This window comes from Salvelinus sp. IW2-2015, linkage group LG18 (assembly GCF_002910315.2).
Source record: "Salvelinus sp. IW2-2015 linkage group LG18, ASM291031v2, whole genome shotgun sequence".
Lineage (NCBI taxonomy): Eukaryota > Metazoa > Chordata > Actinopteri > Salmoniformes > Salmonidae > Salvelinus > Salvelinus sp. IW2-2015.
This window is the reverse complement of record NC_036858.1, coordinates 71,537,195-71,555,885: the sequence shown is the minus strand read 5'-3', so window position 1 is coordinate 71,555,885 and position 18,691 is coordinate 71,537,195. Positions and strand designations below refer to the sequence as shown.

The 18,691-nt window shown below is 42.4% G+C and overlaps 1 long non-coding RNA gene across 1 annotated transcript in view; it reads right to left on the bottom strand.

The window, feature by feature from the left end:
* LOC139029192 (uncharacterized) overlaps positions 1-6,181 on the bottom strand; it is a 1,029,896-nt gene extending 1,023,715 nt beyond the window's left edge. The window contains exon 1 of the long non-coding RNA XR_011481490.1: positions 6,137-6,181. This is a non-coding gene — a long non-coding RNA (uncharacterized lncRNA). The remainder of the gene's footprint in view (positions 1-6,136) is intronic.
* Between the last annotated feature and the right edge of the window lie 12,510 nt (positions 6,182-18,691).

Sequence of the window (18,691 nt, the reverse complement as noted above, 5' to 3'; positions counted from 1 at the left end):
ACGGCTAGCTGTCTTCACCTTTAGCTCGGACACCAGCCAGCTTTAGCTCGGACAATACCTGCCAGTCTGCACAGCGTGATGTCAACCCAGAGCAAATCGGTCTGCTTCTCTCTACCACATCACCGGATTCCTGACGCAAGCTCTGGACCATTACACCGGATCAAAGCAGTTAGCTAGCTGCAATCGAGTGGCTACTGTTAGCTAACGCTAACAGTAGCTAAGTTCTGGGATACTGTAAAGTCCATGGAGAACAAGAGCACCTCCTCCCAGCTGCCCACTGCACTGAGGCTAGGTAACACGGTCACCACCGATAAATCCGTGATAATCGAAGACTTCAACAAGCATTTCTCAATGGCTGGCCATGCCTTCCTCCTGGCGACTCCAACCTTGGCCAACAGCCCCGCCCCCCCCGCTGCTACTCGCCCAAGCCTCCCCAGCTTCTCCTTTACCCAAATCCAGATAGCAGATGTTCTGAAAGAGCTGGAAAACCTGGACCCATACAAATCAGCTGGGCTTGACAATCTGGACCCCTATTTCTGAAACTGTCCGCCGCCATTGTCGCACCCCTATCACCAGCCTGTTCAACCTCTCCTTCGTATCATCTGAGATCCCAAGGATTGGAAAGCTGCCGCGGTCAACCCCTCTTCAAAGGGGAGACACCCTGGCACCCAAACTGTTAACAAGACTATATCCATCTCTGCCCTGCCTATCTAAGGTCTTCGAAAGCCAAGTCAACAAACAGATCACTGACCATCTCGAATCCCACGTACCTTCTCCGCTGTGCAATCCGGTTTCCGAGCCGGTCATGGGTGCACCTCAGCCACACTCAAGGTACTAAACGATATCATAACCGCCATCGATAAAAGACATTACTGTGCAGCCGTCTTCATCGACCTGGCAAGGCTTTCGACTCTGTCAATCAACATATTCTTATCGGCAGACTCAGTAACCTCGGTTTTTCTAATGACTGCCTTGCCTGGTTCACCAACTACTTTGCAGACAGAGTTAGTGTGTCAATCGGAGGGCATGTTGTCCGGTCTCTGGCAGTCTCTATGGGGGTACCACAGGGTTCAATTCTCGGGCCGACTCTTTTTCTCTGTATACATCAATGATGTTGCTCTTGCTGCGGGGATTCCCTGATCCACTCTACGCAGACGACACATTCTATATACTTCCGGCCCTTCCTTGGACACTGTGCTATCTAACCTCCAAACGAGCTTCAATGCATAACAACATCCTTCCGTGGCCTCCAACTGCTCTTAAACGCTAGTAAAACCAAATGCATGCTTTTCAACCGTTCGCTGCCTGCACCCAGCGCCCGACTCATACCACCCTAGACGGTTCCGACCTAGAATATGTGGACATTAAATACCTAGGTGTCTGGCTAGACTGCAAACTCTCCTTCCAGACTCATATCAACACATCTCCAATCCAAAATCAAAGCAAGAATCGGCTTTCTATTCGCAACAAAGCCTCCTTCACTCACGCGCGCCAAACTTACCTAGTAAAACTGACTATCCTACCGATCTCTGACTTCGGCGATGTCATCTACAAAATAGTTCCAATACTCTACTCAGCAAACTGGATGCAGTTTCACAGTGCCATTCGTTTTGTTACTAAAGCTACTATCGACCCACACTGCGACCTGTATGCCCTAGTCGGCTGGCCTCCGCTACATGTTCGTCGTCAGACCACTGGCTCCAGGTCATCTACAAGGCTATGCTAGGTAAAGTGCCGCCTTATTCAGTTCACTGTCACGATGGCTACACCCACCCGCAACAGCTGCCCAGCAGGTGTATCTCACTGACATCCCTAAGCCAAAACCCTCTATTTGGACGCCTTTCCTTCCAGTTCTCTGCTGCCTGCGACTGGAACGAATTGCAAAATATCTCTGAAGTTGGAGATTTTTATCTCCTCAACAACTTTAAAAATCTGCTCTCGAGCAGCTAACCGATCGCTGCAGCTGTACATAGTCACATCTGTAAACTACCCACCAATTTACCTACTCACCCCATACTGCTTTATTTATTTACTTTTCTGCTCTTTTACACACCAGTATCTCTTCTTGCACATGATCATCTGATGATTTATCACTGCCAGTGTTAATCTGCTAAATTGTAATTATTCGATTTATTGCCTACCTCATGCCTTTTGCACACATTGTATATAGATTCTCTTTTTTTTCTACCATGTTATTGACTTGTTTATTGTTTACTCCATGTGTAACTCTGTGTTGTCTGTTCACACTGCTATGCTTTATCTTGGCCAGGTCGCAGTTGCAAATGAGAACTTGTTCTCAACTAGCCTACCTGGTTAAATAAAGGTGAAATAAAAATCAAAAATCAAAATAAAATAAAAAAACGCCTCTGTACCGAAGCAAGCACCAGTTAGCCTTGAGCTAGCCTCGAGCTAAGCCCAAATAGCAGCTAACTTCTTGGGCTACATTGCCTCTTTTGCCAATTGGCCTGGACCCTTTATTGTCGACACAGAGCCCTGCCGATCCATCACGACTGGTCTGCCAACGTAATTGTCAGATGTGGTTTTAACAGGCTTTTCCGATGCGATATCGCCGAAGACCCATCCGCTAGCCCAGGCCTGATTGCTTTCTGAATGCCGTTGTCTCCCGCTCACCTAGCGTAGTAGCGACTACCGAACGTTTCCCGGACTGACCTATTGCTGCTCATTGGACCCTATGATCATTCAGCTACACAGCTGAAGCCTGCTGGACGATTCACTAACGCGGTACATCTTTTTGTTTATCTGTCGGCCCCAACCTCGATCTCAGGACCTGTGAGCACCTAACTGACCCTCTCTGCCCATTCATCGCCATTTACCCGTTGTTGTCTTAGCTCTCCCGATCAACACCCGTGATTGCTTTATGCCTCTCTCTAATGTCAATATGCCTTGTCTACTGCTGTCTCGGTTAGCACTTATTGTTTTATTTCACTGTGGAGCCCTCAGTCCCGCTCAACATGCCTTAGAAAGCTATTTTGTCCCACTCCCCACACATAAGGAGACCTAACCTGGCTTAACTGGTGCCTCCAGAGATGCAATCTCTCTCATCGTCACTCAACGCCTAGGTTTACCTCCACTTTACACACATCCTACCATATCCTTGACTGTACATTATGCCCTGAATCTATTCTACCACAATAAGAAATCTGCTCCTTTTATTCTCTGTTCCCAGCGCTCTAGACGACCAGTTCTTATAGCCTTTAGCCATACCTGTTTCCTACTCCTCCTCTGTTCCTCTGCTGATGTAGAGGTTAACCCAGGCCCTGTAGCTCCCAGTACCACACCTATTCCCCAGGCGCTCTCATTTGCTGACTTCTGTAACTGTAAAAGCCTTGGTTTGATGCATGTTAACATCAGAAAACTCCTCCCTAAGTTTGTTTATTTCAGTGCTTTAGCACACTCCGCCAACCCTGATGTCCTGGCCGTGTCTGAGTCCTGGCTTAGGAAGGCCACCAAAAATTCTGAAATCTCCATCCCCAACTACAACATTTTCCATCAAGACAGAACTGCCAAAGGGGGCAGAGTTGCAATCTACTCCAGAGATACCCTGCAGAGTTCTGTCAAACTATCCAGGTCTGTACCCAAACAGTTCGAGCTTCTACATTTAAACATCCACCTTTCCAGAAATAAGTATCTCACTTTTGACACATTTATAGATCCCAGCCCCCAGCTGTGCCCTGGACACCATATGTGAATTGATTGCCCTCCCATTTATCTTCAGAGTTTGTACTGTTAGGTGATCTAAACTGGGATATGCTTAACACCCCGGCCGTTCTACAATGTAAGCTAGATGCCCTCAATCTCACACAAATTATCAAGGAACATACCAGGTACAACCCTAAATCCGTAAACACAGGCCCCTCATAGATATTATCCTGACCAACCTGCCCTCCAAATACACGTCTGCTGTCTTCAACCAGGACCTTAGCGATCACAGCCTCATTGCCTGCATCCGTAATGGGTCCGCGGTCAAAGGACCACCCCTCATCACTGTCAAACGCTCACTAAAACACTTCAGTGAGCTGGCCTTTCTAATTGACCTGGCCCGGGTATCCTGGAAGGATATTGACTTCATCCCATCAGTACAGGATACCTGGTTGTTCTTTAAAAGTGCTTTCCTCACCATCTTAAATAAGCATGCCCCATTCAATAAATGTTGACCTAAGAACCGATATAGCCCTTGGTTCACTCCAGACTTGACTGCCCTTGACCAGCACAAAAACATCCTGTGGCGTACTGCATTAGCATCGAATAGCCCCCGCGATATGCAACGTTTCAGGGAAGTCAGGAACCAATATACACAGTCAGTGAGGAAAGCAAAGGCTAGCTTTTTCAAACAGAAATTTGCATTCTGTAGCACAAATTCACAAAAGTTCTGGGACACTGTAAAGCCTATGGAGAATAAGAGCACCTCCTCCCAGCTGCCCACTCTCACTGAGGCTAGGAAAAACTGTCACCACCGACAAATGTACGATAATTGAGAATTTCAATAAGCACTTGTCTACGGCTGGCCATGCTTTCCACATGGCTACCCCTACCAAACAGCTCTGCACCCCCCGCAGCAACTTGCCCAAGCCCTCCCCGCCCCCCCGCTTCTCCTTCACCCAAATCCAGATAGCTGATGTTATGAAAGAGCTGCAAAATCTGGACCCCTACAAATCAGCTGGGCTAGACAATCTGGACCCTCTCTTTCTAAAATGATCTGCCGCAAATGTTGCAACCCCTATTACTAGCCTGTTCAACCTCTCTTTTGTATCGTCTGAGATCCCTAAAGATTGGAAAGCTGCCGCGGTCATCCCCCTCTTCAAAGGGGGAGATACTCTAGACCAAAACTGTTTCAGACCTATATCTATCCTGCCCTGCCTTTCCAAAGTCAAGTTAACAAACAGATCACCGACCATTTCGAATCCCACCGTACCTTCTCTGCTATGCAATCTGGTTTCCGAGCTGGTCATGGGTGCACCTCAGCCACATTCAAGATCCTAAACGATATCATAACCGCCATCGATAAGAGACAGTACTGTGCAGCCGTCTTCATCGACCTGGCCAATGCTTTCAACTCTGTCAATCACTGCATTCTTATCTGCACACTCAATAGCCTTGGTTTCTTAAATGACTGCATCGCCTGGTTCACCAACCACCTCTCAGATGGAGTTCAGTGTGTCAAATCGGAGGGCCTGTTGTCCGGACCATGGGGGTGCCACAGGGTTAAATTCTTGAGCCGACTCTTTTCTCTCTATATATCAATGATGTCACTCTTGATGCTGGTGATTCTCTCATCCACCTCAACGCAGACGACACCATTCTGTATACTTCTGGCCCTTCTTTGGACACTGTGTTAACAAACCTCCAAATGTGCTTCAATGCCATACAACACTCATTCCGTGGCCTCCAACTGCTATTAAATGCTAGTAAAACTAAATACATGCTCTTTAACCGATCGCTGCCCGCACCTGTCCGCCTGACCAGCATCACTACTCTGGACGGTTCTGACTTAGAATATGTTGACATCTACAAATACCTAAGTGCCTGGTTAGACTGTAAACCCTCCTTCCAGACTCACATTAAGCATCTCCAATCCAAAATTAAATCTAGAATCGGCTTCCTATTTCACAACAAAGCCTCCTTCACTCATGCTGCTAAACATACGCTCGTAAAACTGACTATTCTACCGATCCTTGACTTCGGCGATGTCATTTATAAAATAGCCTCCAATACTCTACTCAGCAAATTGGATGTAGTCTATCACAGTGCCATCCGTTTTGTCACCAAAGCCCCATACACTACCCACCACTGCGACCTGTATGCTCTCGTTGGCTGGCCCTCGCTTCATAATTGTCGCCAAACCCACTGGCTCCAGGTCATCTATAAGTCTTTCCTAGCTAAAGCCCCACCTTATCTCAGCTCACTGGTCACCATAGCAACACCCACCCATAACACGTGCTCCAGCAGGTATATTTCACTGGTCATCCCCAAAGCCAACACCTCGTTTGCCCACATTTCCTTCCAGTTCTCTGCTGCCAATGACTGGAACGAATTGCAAAAATCCTTGAAGCTGGAGACCTCACTAACTTTAAGCATCAGATGTCAGAGCAGCTTACCGATCTCTGCACCTGTACACAGCCCATCTGTAAATAGCCCACCCAACTACCTCATCCCCATATTGCTTTTTATTTTTGCTCTTTTGCACCCCAGTATCCCTACTTGCACATCATCATCTGCGCATCTATCACTCCAGTGTTAATGCTAAATTGTAATTTTTTGGCCACTATGGCCTATTTATTGCCTTACCTCCCTAATCTTACTACATTTGCACACACTGTATATAGATTTTTCTGTTGTGTTATTGACTGTACATTTGTTTATCCCATGTGTAACTCTGTGTTGTATGTGTCGAACTGCTTTAATGTATCTTGGCCAGGTCGCAGTTGTAAATGAGAACTTGTTCTCAACTGGCCTACCTGGTTAAATAAAGGTGAAAAAAAATACAAAAAATAATGTTGTACCCTTTTGTACTTTAACTATTTGCACATCGTTACAACACTGTATATAGACATAATATGACATTTGACATGTTTTCATTCGTTTGGAACTTTTGTGAGTGTTGCTTATTGTTTATTTGTTTATTGTTTGATGTTTATTGTTTTTTCACTTTAGTTTTTCACTTGCTTTGGCAAGTGGTAACACATTTTTCTCATGCCAATAAAGCCCTTAAATTGAGCTGGAGATAGAGACAGAGAAGTGAGAAAGAGAGAGAGGAGAGAGATAGAGTGAGAGGCAAGAGAGAGAGAGAGAGAGAGACACCTTCGCATCTATAAATCTTACCCAGGGATTTATAAAAACATCCATGGACAGCGAGATAAAGCTTTAATGACTCATGCCTCACTTTAGTTTGTTTCTGAGCTTAAACAACCAAAATAACTCTGACGCTAGGGGTCAGATTAAAAAAAATAAAAAATAAAATAACGTTCCCAAGGTAAACTGACTATTTCTCAGGTCCAGATCATAGAATATGCATATAATTTACAGATTAGGATAGAAAACACTCCAAAGTTTCCAAAACTGTCAAAATATTGTCTGTGAGTATAACAAAACTGATTCTGCAGGCGAAAAGCTGAGAAAATATAACCCGGAAGTGATATATATTTTTTTTAATCTGTGTTTCCTGGCCAGTCTTTCTTCCATTTAAAGGGGTATCAACCAGATTCCTTTTCCAATGGCTTCCTCAGGCTGTGACCAGGCTTTAGACATAGTTTCAGGCTTTTATTTTGAAAAATGAACGAGATATTTCAAAAGTAGTCAGGTGTCCTCTGAATAGTTCCTGCGCACCAGAGGGGAGCTCTCCATTTTCCTTTTCTCTCTTATTGAATAGGTTACGGTCCGGTTGAAATATTATCGATTATGTTTGTTAAAAACAACCTGAGGATTGATTATAAAAAACATTTGACATGTTTCTACGACCATTACGGATACTTTTTGGAATTTTCGTCGAACGGAACGAGGCTGTAGTTTTCTCAACATAACGCGCAACCCAAATGGCGTTTTTTTGTTATAAAAGTAATATTCCGAAGATTATCAAAGGTAAGCGATTAATTTTCTTGCTTTTCTGACTTTCGTGACCAAGCTAACCAAGCTAATATAAGGCTAACTGTTGTAGCATTGATTGATACACTCACAAAAGCTTAGATTGCTTTCGTTGCAAAGCATATTTTCAAAATCTGACACGATAGGTGGATAAACAACAAGCTAAGCTCTGTTTTGGTAAATTTCACTTGTGATTGCATGATTATAAATATTTGTAGTAATATTTTTGTATCTGATACGTTTGGGAATTTTCTTCTGCCTTTCAGCACTGGAACGAAGCTGTAGTTTTCTCAACATAACGCGCAACCCAAATGGCGTTTTTTTGTTATAAAAGTAATATTTATCGAACAAAAAAAACATTTGTTGTGTAACTGGGAGTCTCGTGAATGAAAACATCCGAAGATTATCAAAGGTAAGCGATTAATTTTATTGCTTTTCTGACTTTCGTGACCATGCTAATTTGGGGCTAGCTGTTGTAGCATTGATTGATACACTCACAAAATCTTGGATGTCTTTCTCTGTAAAGCATATTTTCAAAATCTGACATGATAGGTGGATTAACAACAAGCTAAGCTGTGTTTTGGTATATTTCACTTGTGATTGCATGATTATAAATATTTTTAGTAATATTTTTGAATTTGGCGTCCTGCAATTCAGCGGTTGTTTAGGGAAACGATCCCGCTAAATGGATCTGTGCGCAGAGAGGTTAAATTAATTTGAGTGTGTGTCAATAAGATCAAATAATCTAATCAAATCAAATGTTATTGGTCATACACAGATGTTATTGCGGGTGTAGCGAAATGCTTGTGTATAATGCAAAAAAATATGCTATCGCTGGCTTCATTGGCTTCTTCTCAATTACCTTAGCACTGAAGTTTCTGTCTAAAACCTCACTTTGTTCAGGTTATGTCTACTTACATTTTATATTTAAACTTTATTTAACTAGGCTAGTCAGTTAAGTTTTTTTTTTAAATGACAGCCTACCCCGGACGACGCTGGGGAAATTGGGACTCCGAATCACAGCCGGATGTGATACAGCCTGGATTCAAACCAGGTACTATAGTGACACCTCCTACGCTGAGAAGCAATCCCTTAGACCACATATGTCAGAGTCAAGGCCCGCGGGCCACATCCGGCCCGCGAGAAGGTTTTTTACGGCCCCTGGGATGATCTTGATTTATTATTAGAACCGGCCCGCAGACCGCAGCAAGCCGGCAGCCCGCAGATCTTTTACACGCACCAATACTACATTTCCCACAATGCAACGGTGACGCACCGAGCAGTAGGCTGCTTCATTTCAATATTTATTGGCACAGCAGTCGTCAGCATCACAGTAAAATTAACTTTCAGATACCCATCAAAAATGGCAAAACGGAAGGTGGACACTGAGAACCGGGGGTTTCAAACAAGGTGGGAGTCTGAGTAATATGTTCACGGAGGTAGCTGGAAAACCTGTGTGTCTTCTGTGTGGAGAAAGTGTGGCGGTACTGAAAGAGTATAATCTGAGACGACATTATGAAACGAAAAACAGCGCGGACAAAAACAAGAATATGACATGGAACAAAGGCTACAAAAGGCAGAGGAATTAAAACGAGGCCTCAAATCTCGACAGGCTCTGTTCAAAAAAGCCAAATCACAAGGCCAGGCTGCTGTCAAGGCCAGTTTTATTTTGGCAGAAGAGATCGCTAAATCAGCCGGCCATTTACGGAGGGGGATTTCATAAAAACTGCATGATTAAAGTTTGTGACGAAGTTTGCCCAGAAAAAAGGCAACTCTTTTTAAATGTGAGTCTGAGCAGAAACACCATTGCCGAGAGAGTAGACCAGTGTCCATCAATCTAAAAGAGCAGCTTGTGAAAAAGGGAAAAGATTTCATTGCATATTCCTTGCTGTGGATGAGAGCACCGACATTTCTGACATTGCCCAGTTGTCAATTTTCATCCGCGGAGTGGACTCCAGCCTAAGCGTGACAGAGGAGTTTTTGGCTTTACGTCCTATGCATGGCACAACTACGGGGCATGATTTGTATGAAGAGGTGTCAAGATGTGTAAATGAGATGGAGCTGCCTTGGGAAAAACTCGTGGGTTTGACAACCGACGGAGCACCTGCGATGTGTGGACACAGGAGCGGACTGGTGGCGAAGATACGGGAAAAGATGCAGAGAGGAAACGCGACAGGTGAGCTGACAGCTTATCATTGTATCATACACCAGGAAGCGTTGTGCGGTAAAGCCTTGAAAATGGAGCATGTAATGAGCATCATCACGCGCACAGTTAACTTTATCGAGCCAAAGGTTTGAATCACCGCCAGTTCAAGGCATTTCTGACGGAGTTAGAAACGGAGCATGGTGATTTGCCTTATCACACAGAGGTGCGATGGCTAAGCCAGGGAAAGGTGCTTCAAAGATGTTCGAGCTTCGTGAGGAGATTTGTCTGTTCTTGGACAGCAAAGGGAAAGACACAACACAAATCCGAGACGAAATGTTTCTGTGTGAAATGGCTTTTCGTTGTGACATTACGAGTCATCTGAATGCAATGAACTTGCAGCTGCAGGGTCGGGATCATGTCATCTCTGATATGTACAGTCAAGTGAAGGCATTTAAAACCAAACTGACTCTGTGGGAGACGCAGATGCGGAAGAGAAAATTTGAGCCACCTTTCCCAGCTGCCAGACCAGAAGAGAAGCTCTCTACCAGTGCGTTCCGAGCGCACAGTTGGCTGATAAATAGGTATGGCTTGCCGCTGACTTTCGACCGCCGATTTGCTGACTTTGAAGCACAAAAAAGCAGGTTGGAACTGCTCGTAACCCATTTGCTGTTGACGTGGAAAGCTCACCACCAAACTCCAAATGGGTTGATTGACCTCCAATGCAATGATGCACTGAGGGCAAAATATGCGGCAGTGGGTGCTGCGGAGTTCGCCCGTTTCCTCCCCGACACAATGCCCCAGGCGCGCATCCAGGCTGCTCAAACGTTGTCTATGTTTGGCAGCACATACCTGTGTGAACAACTGTTTTCTTTGATGAACCTGAAACAAAACATCACACAGAAGTCGACTTACTGCTGAACACCTCCACTCAATTCTGAGGATTTCCTCAGCTCAGAGCCTTACCCCGAACATTGATGAACTTGTGGAAAGATGGGACACCACAAGTATCACCCTCAACCTCAAACAAGTGAACATACTGTGCAATCACATATTTAGAGTTTTTTACTCAGTTCAAGTTTAAAAGTTAAGTTTAATATTTGTTTTCACTGCATGTTACTTTCTCCTTAAACAAAGTGTTGTTTTTGATTAATAGATTTTTGCACTTTATTTTATTGTATTTCAATCCAATTATATTTTAAAAATATTTCAGTTGAGTGGATGATAGAAAATTGCTATTATTGTTTTTTTCTTTGAGTAAATTTAGCCCACTTTTGCTAAAATAGAAAATATAGGCTACTGATGGTGCCTTGAATACCGGTTTCTTTCATTTAATGTTCATGTTATGGGGATTTTTATATAAAGGAAATTTGTCTTTTGTGTCTGTTGAAAATTAAAGATTACTGACAGAGCCATAAGAAATATTGCTTTATTTATCTGATCATATTGGATATATTTGTTAGGTTTTCAGTAGGTTCATTAGTCACTAGACTAAATATGCGTCATTTAAACATTGTTTCAATGAACATTCGAACAGTCCGGCCCTCGGCTTGTAGCTAAATTTTTTATTTGGCCCTCCGTCCATTTGACTTTGACACCCCTGCCTTAGACCAACGCACCACTCGGAAGATCACTAGTTAATTACCACTAGCGATGCCAACATTGAGTACACAACGTTGTTGTGGTCATTTTTGGGAGATGTTATCACATTTCCTTTTTTCGGAATGTCAAGTATCTACAATGACTATATTCAAATAAGCAATGCATTCCTTTTACACCTCTGGTATTGTCGGAACAACTACGGTATTGTCCCGACAATAATATTTACCCCCTTTGCATTTCTTCACATAAACTCAGCAAAAAAAGAAATGTCCTCTCACTGTCAACTGCGTTAATTTTCAGCAAACTTAACATGAGGAAATATTTCTTTGAACATTACAAGATTCAACAACTGATACATAAACTGAACAAGTTCCACAGACATGTGACTAACAGAAATAGAATAATGTGTCCCTGAACAAAGGGGGGGGGTCAAAATCAAAAGTAACAGTCAATGCAGCTTGTGGCCACACCAGATATTAAGTATTGCGGTGCATTTCCACCTCATGGACTATACCAGATTTGCCAGTTATTGCTGAGAGATGTTACCCCACTCTTCCACCAAGGCACCTGTAAGTTCCCGGACATTTCTGTGAGGAATGGCCCTAGCCCTCACCCTCCGATTCAACAGGTCCCAGACGTGCTCAATGGGATTGAGATCCGGGCTCTTCGCTGGCCAATGCAGAACACTGACATTCTTGTCTTGCAGGAAATCACGCACAGAACGAGCAGTATGGCTGGTGGATTTGTCATGCTGGAGGGTCATGTCAGGATGAGCCTGCAGGAAGGGTACCACAAAAGGAAGGAGGATGTCTTCCCTGTAATGCACAGCATTGAGATTGCCTGCAATGACAACAAGCTCAGTCCGATGATGCTGTGACACACCGCCCAAGACCGCCCAGACTCTCCACCTCCAAATCGATTCCGCTCCAGAGTACAGGCCTCGGTGTAGCGCTCATTCCTTCAACGATAATCGCGAATCTGACAATCACCCCTGGTGAGACAAAACCGTGACTCGTCAGTGAAGAGCACTTTTTGCCAGTCCTGTCTGGTCCAGCGATGGTGGGTTTGTGCCCATAGGCAACGTTGGTACTGGTGATGTCTGGTGTGGACCTGCCTTACAACAGGCCTACAAGCCCTCAGTCCAACCTCTCTCAGACTATTGCAGACAATATGAGCACTGATGGAGGGATTGTGCGTTCCTGGTGTAACTTGGGCAGTTGTTGTTGCAATCCTGTACCTGTTCCGCAGGTGTGATGTCCGGATGTACCGATCCTGTGCCGGTGTTGTTACACGTGGTCTGCCACTGCGAGGATGATCAGCTGTCCATCCTGCCTCCCTGTAGCGCTGTCTTAGTACGGACATTGCCTAAGTACGGACATTGCAATTTATTGCCCTGGCTACATCTGCAGTCCTCATGCCGCAGATGAGCAGGGACACTGGGCATCTTTCTTTAGGTGTTTTTCAGAGTCAGTAGAAAGGCCTCTTTAGTGTCCTAAGTTTTCATAACTGTGACCTTAATTGCCTACCGTCTGTAAGCTGTTAGTGTCTTAATGACTGTTCCACAGGTGCATGTTGATTAATTGTTTATGGTTCATTGAACAAGCATGGGAAACAGTGTTTAAACCCTTTACAATGAAGATCTGTGAAGTTATTTGGATTTTTACAAATTATCTTTGAAAGACAGAGTTTATTATTGTGTTACATTGGGATTAAATCATGTTCACAAAATACTCTGTAATGTCAAAATGGAATAAAAATCTATTTAAGAGCGATAAAGACATTTAAAAAGAGTAATTGGTAAATATTTCACAATCCAGGTGTGCAAAGCTCTTAGAGACTAACAAACCGCTGCCAAAGGGTTTCCTAGCATGTATGGACTCAGAGGGGTGCATGCGTATCTAATCAAGGTACAGTATATTGTTGTTTTCTTTTTCATTCATCTTTTTTTTAACCTTTCTCTCAAGGATTATGGCCAGACACCAATTTTTCAATTCTTTCCATAGATTGTCAAGCAGATTTAAGTCAAAACTGTAACTAGGCCACTGAGGAACATTCAATGTAATCTTGGTAAGCAACTCCAGTGCAGATTTGGCCTTCTGTTTTAGGTTATTGTCCTGCTGAAAGGTGAAGTCCTCTCCTAGTGTCTGGAGTAAAGCAGACTGAAACAGATTTTCCTTTAGGATTTTGCTTGTGCTTAGCTCCATCTCGTTTATTTTTATCATGAGAAAAAAGTGAAGAGTGAAGGAATAGCAGCCAACAAGTACTCAGCATATGTGGGAACTCCTTCAAGACTGTTGAAAAAGCATTCCAGAAGAATCTGGTTGAGAGAATGCCAAGAGCGTGCAAAGCTGTCATCAAGGGAATGGTTGGCTACTTTGAAGAATCTCAAATGCAAAACATATTTTGATGTGTATAACACTTTTTTGGTTACTACATGATTCCGTATGTGTTATTTAATAGTTTTGATGTCTTCACTAATATTCTACAATGTAGAAAATAGTGAAAATAAAGAAAAACACTTGAATGAGTAGGTGTGTCCAAACGTTTGACTGGTAATGTAGATACTTTGTAGTCAACAATGGGGGGAGAGTCATTACTTCCTACAAGAGCACAAAATGTGTGCATTTCCAAACATCTTTAAAAAGCGAGTCAGTCAAAGAGCTTTTTTTGGTCTTAAAGGGCCAGTGTTGTATTTTGAGACAGGCTTGAATAAACTTAGTAGCCAATAGGCAGAGGGTAACATAATTTGTCTGATTCTCTTTAATAGTGATATGGGAATAATGACACATTTTATTTTGTAAAGGGGTGTCTTGCATCAAACAAAAATTGTGTTTGCCCAGATACAATGCTATTTTACTGTAAACACGCTTATAGTGAAGGACATTCAACAAGCACAGCACTTACGCAAATTATTGATGATTGGCTGAGAGAAATGAATGATGAAAAGATTGTGGGAGCTATTTTTTTAGACATCAGTGCGGCTTTTGACATTATCGATCATAGTCTGCTGATAGAAAAACGTATTTGTTATGGCTTTACTTTCCCTGCTATATTGTGGATAAAGAGTTACCTGTCTAACAGAACAGGTAGAGAGAGTGTTCTTTAATGGAAGCCTCTCCAACATAATCCATGTAGAATCAGGTATTCCCCAGGGCATCTTCATAGGCCCCTTACTTTTTTCAATCTTTACTAATGACATGCCACTGGCCTAGAGTAAAGCCAGTTTGGCTATATTTGCGGATGACTCAACACTATACACGTCAGCTACTACAGCGAGTGAAATCACTGCAACACTCAACAAAGAGCTGCAGTTAGTTTCAGAATTGTTTTCAAAGGAATACTATTTCAAAAACTAAAAGCATTGTATTTGGGACAAATCATTCACTAAACCATAAACCTCAACTAAATCTGGTAATTCATTATGTGGAAAATGAGCAAATTGAGGTGACTAAACTGCTTGGAGTAACCCTGGATTGTAATCTGTCATTTTAAAAACATGTTGATACAAGTTAAGATGGGGATAAGTCTGTCCATAATAAACTGCTGCTCTGCCTTTTTAACAACACTATCAACAAGGCAGGTCCTACAGGCTCTAGTTTTGTCGCACATGGACTGCCTTGGCAGCAGCTAATGGGCATCCTAAATAAATACAAACACCAATATTTTCAGTCACCTCCTTGTCTGAAGGACAAGTGGATAAACAGGTTAATGTCAAGTCCTGGATGTTTTTTTCAAAAGTGTCATGGAATGTAGGCCTACATTGAACACCACACATTGGCTGCTACTGTGGGCTGAATGATAGAACAGCTATTTTCATGTTAAAATGTTATGGGATGTATTTTATCCATTGTTTTTAATGGTAAGCCACTCTGTTAGGCCTGCATTATGATCAAATAGCCTTAGCTAGCCTACCTGACCACTGTTAAAACTAACATAAAGAGTGTACAGCCTCAGTGTTCACAGTAAAAGCGTGCAGAATGTTCACAACTTTCAAGTTTGCATTCAGCAGACCTGAAATTTGCAGTGCATGTATGGGGGACTGAGGAAGGAGTAGTCATTCAAAAATCATGTCAAGCCCTATTATTTAACACAGAGTGAATCCATGTAACGTATTGTGTGATTTGTTAAGCCAAATTCACCCCCTTTGCCTAAACAAAGGCACTGAATACTTAAGCAACAACTATATTTCAAATTTTTTCATTAGTTTTAATGTATTAATTTATTAAAGCATTCCATTTGAATAATTAATTCAGATTGTCTCCCTGGCCTGGATGTTGTTTATTAGCTACAGTATGTATCTGGGTCAAAGGACACACTTGACAAGAACACAGGGACTGACTAAAGTTCATTTATGAATCAAATTATTTTTCTGCAGCCCCACAGAACCTACTATTTCTTGCTCTCTCAATCGGGAAGATGCAATTTTTCTAGTAAGAAAATCCTCTATTTAACAAACACCATTGCCCTCAGGCACAACTAACAAGTAAAGAGAAGATAGCTATCTCCTCGGCATTCCAAAAAGCACAGCATAGCTGTCACGCCCTGAACTTAGAGATCTTTTTATGTCTCTATTTTAGGTTTGGTCAGGGGTGATTTGGGTGGGCATTCTATGTTCTATTTTCTATGTTTTTGTATTTCTTTGTTTTGGTCGGGTATGGTTCTCAATCACGGACAGCTGTCTATCGTTGTCTCTGATTGGGAACCATACTTAGGTAGCCCTTTTCCCTCCTTTCGGTGTGGGAAGTTGACTTTGTTTGTGGCACAAAGCCTTAAGCTTCACGGTTTGTTTTGTATTGTTTATTGTTTTTGTCGGCGTCATTTCTAATAAAAAGGAATATGTACGCTCACAACGCTGCACCTTGGTCCACTTCATTCAACAGCCGTGACAATAGTGTTGTTTTTCCACTTATCAGAAACAAGAGTAGTGACTTTCTGTGAAAGCAGACATAGTGACTTTCTGTGAAGACAGACATAGTGACTTTCTGTGAAGGCAGACATAGTGACTTTCTGTGAAGACAGACATAGTGACTTTCTGNCATAGTGACTTTCTGTGAAGACAGACATAGTGACTTTCTGTGAAGACAGACATAGTGACTTTCTGTGAAGGCAGACATAGTGACTTTCTGTGAAGGCAGACATAGTGACTTTCTGTGAAGACAGACATAGTGACTTCCTGTGAAGACAGTCATTGTGACTTCCTGTGAAGACAGACATTGTGACGATGAGATTATTTCTTTACTTCCTGTGAAGAACTATATAGTGACTATAAGGACATACTCCCATTGAGGTTTACATCTTCACCAAACACATATTTTGAATGTTTTCAGATCAAATTCATTAAAGAGTCAAAGGAGTCCAATGTTTTGACAAACTTTCTCAGGAATCAAAGAATCAAAGACAGACAGACCATAAGAGATTCAGTACAAGCAAAAGCAGGATTGGATGGTTCATTTGATTTTTCTCATGTCCATTATTATGTATTACCATGATGTAACAGCAGCCTATTACATAATGTGGGTCTATGTCATCCATTGCTGCTACTTCCTGAACACAAAGCTTTCTAACAAACATGCCTTTGTTAGTTCCTTTGTTTGCCTTTGTTAAAGTGTATTATCGATACCTTTGTGTCTGTAATAAGCAACATGGGGAGGAGGTCGATCCAGCACCAAAATAAACAATAAACTAAACCAAGGCGTGCAGACAGACGTCTCCATCTTCTCAACTGCTGTTGTCTTTCTATTCTGTCATTATCAGACGGATGTGACATACCATCCAGATGCTTGTCCTCTTCAATGGCTCTGCTGGCAGCCTGCTAACCCCACTCCAACAACACTATAATTAGTAATGCCAGATCACTCTGGAGACGAAGCTGACTTTCATTCACTGACAGGAAAACTATCAGACAGTCACAGTGTGTAGAGAGGCAAGATGTGTTTTCTGGACAGGAATTACTGTCTTTGCAAAATAATAAATCACATTCTAAACCCATTAAATTAATATCTTCATTGAGATTTCTGTCATTCTTCTATCAGTTCTGGCTTTCAATCTGTTTCTCATGTAAGGGATGGCGAGATGGAGAAAGAAGGGAAGGATAAGAGGAGTAAGGGATATAACAGCACATCATCATCTTCCAAAAATACCTTTAAAACTCCTGGCCTTGCCTCTACCCTTTTTCTCACATCCCACTCTTCTCTTCTCCTCATCATTCCTCAAATCAGTAATATGCTGCTGTCTCTGAATTAAAATAAACAAAATCCTCATTCAGGTCCTGGATGAGGCGTCTTTGATTATTCCGAAGTTCCCAGAGGACGGGGAGGTCAGTGCCAGCCCAGGCACAGCAAAGCTAGCAACACATGGAAAATACAAGCTATGGAAATGTACCCAAGTTCTGAGGAGAGCTGAAGCTAATGTCTGTGTGGAGTTCTACTAGTGTGCTGATCCATGCTAGCCCTTAACTGTGTCCCAAATTGCACCCTAGTATCTATATAGTTCACTATGTAGGGAATAAGGTGCCATTTGGGACGCAGACATGGGGAGCTAAATCTTCCCACATGCTCTACATGAAACTGTGTTAGAGCTCTGAATGAGTCAACTCGAGAGAATGTGAGCTCAATATTAATTTCTGCCACAGCATGTCATTTAGTAATTTCAGGACCCTGCCAGGATGGAAAAACCTAAGAGTTTTGTATATTTAGCTCATCTGAATTATAATAGTTGGAACAATCATTATGTTCTTAGACAAGAGAGGAACAGAAAATAGGTAACACCTTAAGTTGCCCTTATACCTATGTTACTACACAGTACTAAATTACTACTACTGCTACACAGTACAGTAATAACAGTAGTAACATCATTGTAATAACATGAAGTTTCATAGTAACTTCTCAGATCAAAGTTTATTTGTCGTTTTCACAGTTCAGCAGGTACTATAGCTGGTGCAGTGAAATGTTTTTGTTACTAGCTCCTAACAATGCACTAAAATGTCAAACAGTTAAAATACCGATTTTTTTCCAGACAATAAACAGTGGGACGAATCTGATTAACAACCCAATTTGCACTGTAGCAGTAATCAAATGCAATATATATGTATATGCACTGAGAGGATGTACACAAGAGACACAGTTGTAGATATATTAGAGTAGGTTAGGTCAAGAATCCAGTACATACTGTATATTAGAGTAGGCCAGGTCAAGAATCCAGTAGATATATTAGAGTAGGCCAGGTCAAGAATCCAGTAGCTATATTAGAGTAGGCCAGGTTTAGAATCCAGTAGATATATTAGAGTAGGCCAGGTTTAGAATCCAGTAGATATATTAGAGAGGTCAGGTCAAGAATCCAGTAGATTTA